Here is a 5,244-nt window from a genome sequence, read left to right on the forward strand (position 1 = left end):
TGTTGATCTTGTTGTCCTGTTTATTTGTTCTGTGTATGTGAGCTCAGACCTGATCAATAAGGAAGGGGAGGAACATAAGACCACAGTTCGGTCGGAGGGCCGTCACAGAGGACCGTCTCTGTAAGGCAGAGAAACTCTTTTTCAAGGTTTTTAAACAATTTTGGGCAGATTTTTCTTTGAATGTGAGAATGAAGCTGCAGCCGACCTGTGAGCGCCCCCTACTGTCTGAGCAAGACATTAAGGAACAACATCTTCAAATAAAAACACGAGAACAGAACAGATTCTGATAAAACAAGCTCTTTTATTATAATATTTCAGGTTTTTTTGGTAGTTCATATATATATTTATATATATATATATTTATATATAGGCTATATGTGTGTGTGTTTGTATGTTGATTATAAACCCAAAACTTGAGGATGATGGAGGTTGTCTATGGATGGTCTAGACCAGTTTGTATCAACATATTTTTTTATGATTACCTAACGCAGGGTCAGCGCTCTGTTGGCAACGCTATTTATTCTCCGCTGCATTTTGCATCTTATTTGTCAAAACTATGATAAACTTTATGATCTATTTTGTATGTCTCTAGGTTGCAGATTGTGGTGATGTAATAAATCAACTGAACAAGTATAGATAATAAGAATCATATATCTTTTGCTAGTTTGTATCTTCTATACTTAGATTTATCTATTGTATATTTTAATGATGAATAAGGTGAAATCGTATTTGGGTAATTGTATATCATGTTTATAGATTATTGAATAATGAATTATCATGAAATATTTAAGAATTTAGCATACCTCTTATAATATGTGAGATTAATAGATACCTCAGTATCTATCATTGGTATATTATTATAATATTAGTATCTATTGATATTATTAATTAATTATGCATCTTTTATGGTTTGTTGATTTAATTGTATTTTGATCTCTATATTTGTGACTTCTTTTGGTCACTATCTACTTAGTTATAATTCCTTCTGGGATCCCATAACATTCAGGTTTGGCTAGACCTCGTTATCTTCTTTTCTGGCAATCAGTATTGGATGTTACATACACTACAAGCATTTACTCGTCATTTAATGTTTATAATGTTCTTAACCTCAGCTCAGAGTAAGTTATACTATGTGTGCTCAATATAGTTGACTAGTGCTCGAATTTATAGTATTCTATGTATTATTTATTTTTTTGCCAACCATCAGTATGCATATATACTTATCTTTGGTTATATATCCATCTATTGATTATACCCCTCTGGTCGGATATTATTCTGTCGGACAGCGCAGCTGTGCTGTGATTGGTGGCGGTTGCAGGCAGTCGCGGTGGCAGGGTAAAGCGCTCCGGGTGGAACGGCTGTTGTGCTGTTGAATCATCGGCTGTCTTTGTGCCGAACAGGGGAAATCGGGTTAATGCGGGGCTCAAAGCACTACGGAGTTTTGGGACTTATAATAATTATTAATAATAATAATTCACTCATGTAACAGCCATAAACTCTTCGCGTCGCGGATTGTTCGTTTCTGACCTTTTACAATTTACTTTCATGGACAAGCACAAGGAGATTCCAACCTGCTGAATCATCATCAGCTTAATCTCCGTCAGCTACGACTGTGTTCAGTGTCTCATTAGCTCAAACTCAAATGTTTCTCTTTATATTTTCTCACTTTATTCAACAGTCCGGGCAGCAGAGCCGCTAGCGTTAGCTCCTGGTGTCTAACGCTACAGGCTCTGTTAACGCTTTATAAAACCCGCAAGAGTTTTAAAAGATAGTTTACCTTTCACGGGCGCGGGGGCCTCAAAAACCGTCGTCAAACGGGGTGGTTGAGGCAAAAGTTTCGGCGTTAAATCCCGTCTGCGTGTCGGACTGTTTTTGTTTAGAACAGGGAGGAGAAGGATTGGCGAAATCTCTTTTACATGTACGCAATGTCGAGAGTAACAGCGATCAGAGGCGAGGAGCGAGCAGCGAAGCGACGGTTGGCATACACAGCGAGAGCGCGGAGAGGATGCAAGTGCACTCTGTGATTGACACGTCGCTCGGCAAGTAGGAGGGCGGAGGGGCTCTGTCGCTTTGTTTATGTAATTATGAGGTTGGTCAATGAGTTCATACACGGATGACTTCTCTGAGAGTTCCTTGAAATGCTGGATTTATACCGCTTATATATATAATTATATATAATAATCTATATAATATATTATAATACTTATATATGTGTCTGTGTTATATTATTATAATCAGTATATAAACTGTGGGGGGGGGGGGGCTTACTCGGTTATCATAATACATTATTAAAGAAAGTCGTACCCTTAATTGGCAGCTTCTTTACTGGTATGATTAATCTTTTCTTTATTAACAGGATATTAACACAGTCTTTTTAAAGTAGCGTAATTACCATTCTTAAAAGCCCACTCTCGACCAGGGGTTTTAGCAACTATAACGCTGGTTTCTAACCTCCACTTCTCATCTAGATTCTGGGAAAAGTAGTCGCCAAACAGTTTGTGTGAATTTTTTACTGCACATAGTTTGATTATGAGGATTTCAGTCAGATTTAGAGTTCATCAGCAGCCAGAGACAGCTACTGGTTGAAGTTAATAATGACGCTTTTGATTGCATCTGCAGTGGTCTCTGTCTCTGTATTGTATTTTAGATCTTAGTCTGATTTGACCCATTGACCATAATATTCTTTTACAGGAGATTGACATCAATTGGCATTAAAGGAAGCCGCACTAAGCTGGTTTAGGTCCTATTTATCAGAAGTCAGTTCACAAGTTTGTACATGTTAATCGATGATCTTCGATAAATAATAGAGTTTCGGGAGTTACAAGGTCTGAACTTGGACGAATTCTATTTACTTTATATATGGTCACTTTAAGGCAACATTATTAGGAATCACTCCATTACGTTTCATTGCTATGCAGATGATACGAGTTTATATCTATCAATAACGCAGATAAATTAATCATTATCTAAATTACAAACTGTCTTAGGGCATAAAATCCTGGTGAGCTGGGCATTTTCTGGATGTTAACTAAATAAGCGAATTCTTATACTCCTGGCCACAAAAAACTCAGAGATCACTTTCTAAAAGTACTAGCTACTCTAGATGGCATTACGCTTCAGGCCGCTAGTGCCACTGTTCAGGAATTTGGAGTTACTCTTTGATCAGGACTTGTCATTTAATTCCACATAACAGACAGATATCTAGGCTGCTTCTTTCATTTACGTAATAATTAGCTAAAATTGAACATCCTGTCAGCAGACAGATGCAGAAAAACTATCCATCAGCTACTTTGTTACTTTAGCTCGGATTACTGCAACTCTTTATTATCAGTGTTGCTAATAAGTCCATTAAACGGCTCATATTAATTCAACGAAACGCTGCAGCCGAGTACTGACTAGGAACTAGGAAAAGCAGATCGAAATCTCTCTGTTTGCTTCTCTGCATGGCTCCTGTTTAAATTTTAGAATAAATTTAAAATCCTCCTCCTCAGCCTATAAGCTCTTCTGGTCAGGCCCTTCTTATCTTGAAGGCTCATAGTACCTCTATTACCCTCTAGACACTAAGTTCTCTTAATGCAGGGGCTACTTGTGTTTCCTTAGTCTCTAAAAGGGATAGAACAGGAGCCAGAGCCTTCAGTTACAAGCTCCTCTCTGTGGAACCACTTCCAGTCGTGGTTCTGGAGGCCGACACCCTCTACTCACATTTAAGGTAGGGTTAAGAAGTTCATCCTTTGATATAAAGGCTTATAGTTGGGCTGGATCAGGTGACGTCTGAACCATCGCCTTAGTTATGTGCTATAGGCCTAGACTATCGGGGACTCCATGGTGACCTGAGGTCCTCTCTTCCTCTTCTCTCTCTTTCTGGACTATTCATGTCCCATTAATGCATGTTAAGGCCTCCGCACACCAACCGACGGCCGACGTCGGCAGAAAAAGCAGTCAGACTGATCAGTCGGTTCTCGTCTCTTGCGAGTCGGTCAAAAAAATGCATCGAAACACACAAAACGACGCCAACTGGACGTCACGTTCTGCGCATGCGCCAGGGATACGTCCCCATAAAGCAGGCGGCGCTAATCTGTGTGTCGCCCAATCAAACATGAAAAAGCGGAAATGACGGCATCACTCTAACTAGTAAACAAAGAGCAGCGCTGTCGTCAGTCCTATTTTCATGAAGAGTGTTGATAGTAGTACAACAAGGATCGTATATTGTCCATTATCGCTAGGAAATACGATGGCTAATAATTACAAATACTGGCGTTGTTTCCATCCGTCACTTCCGGTTTTCTGTGGACTCACTGATTCGGCTAGTCAAGGGCTAACCCTCCACATCAGTTGGTTCATTGAGGCGCGACGGCCACTGCCGATTTCTAATGTCGAATGGCAAAATGAGGCCGACGGCGATGCGCGACTGAGACGGAAGGGAACACCGAAACGACTCGAGCACCGACTCACCTGACTGTCAACGCGTCCGACCCGGCCGATAATCGGGTTGGTGTGGCGGAGGCCATCTACTACTTTTCCTTCTTCCCGGAGTTCTTGTGGGCTTTTAATCGTCTCCAGGTTCTCATGGATCCTGGTGGAGCTCCTGCATGGTCATGCTAGACTGCCATTGCTAAAATTCATGATATTATTGTTGTTATTATAGTTTATATTAAGTATCTATTATTGCTAAAGAGTTAGCTGTGTCGCTGCTCGGCTGTCCCCCATCGTTGCTGCTGTCATCGTCATCGTCTTTTTAATGATTGTCACCGATCATTACTATTAAATGTAGTTGTGCTTACTGTTGTTGCTGTAGCTTTTGTTTTGTCTTCTGTCTCTCTCTCCTGTCTCTCTTCTCTCTCTCCTGATCTCTCCTCCTCCTGTCTCTCTCTCTCTCTGTCTCTCTCGTTCTGTCTCTCGTAAAATCTCTGTCTCTCTGTCTCTCTCTCCTCTCTCTCTCTCTCTCGTCGTCTGACGCTCTTGACTCATATAAAATATCAATACACTAATCTCAAATCATCCACAAAAATAAAAAATATATGAATAATATATATCATCATATAGATATCTCTCTGTCATTCTTCTCTGTCTCTCCTGTCTCCTTTCTCTCTCGTCTCTCTCTCTCTCCTCTCCTGCTCTGATCTCCTCTGGCTCTCTTCGTCTCCTCTCTCGTCCGGATCTCTCCGTATCTCTTTCTCATAGGTGGTACTGTTGGGTCCTGGTAAAATGTTATAAGGAGTTCGGTCTATGGACCTGCTCTAATTG

The sequence above is a fragment of the Morone saxatilis genome, unplaced genomic scaffold, assembly GCF_004916995.1.
Source record: "Morone saxatilis isolate NCDOM2014 unplaced genomic scaffold, NCSU_SB_2.0 Contig11, whole genome shotgun sequence".
In the NCBI taxonomy this organism is placed as follows: Eukaryota; Metazoa; Chordata; class Actinopteri; family Moronidae; genus Morone; species Morone saxatilis.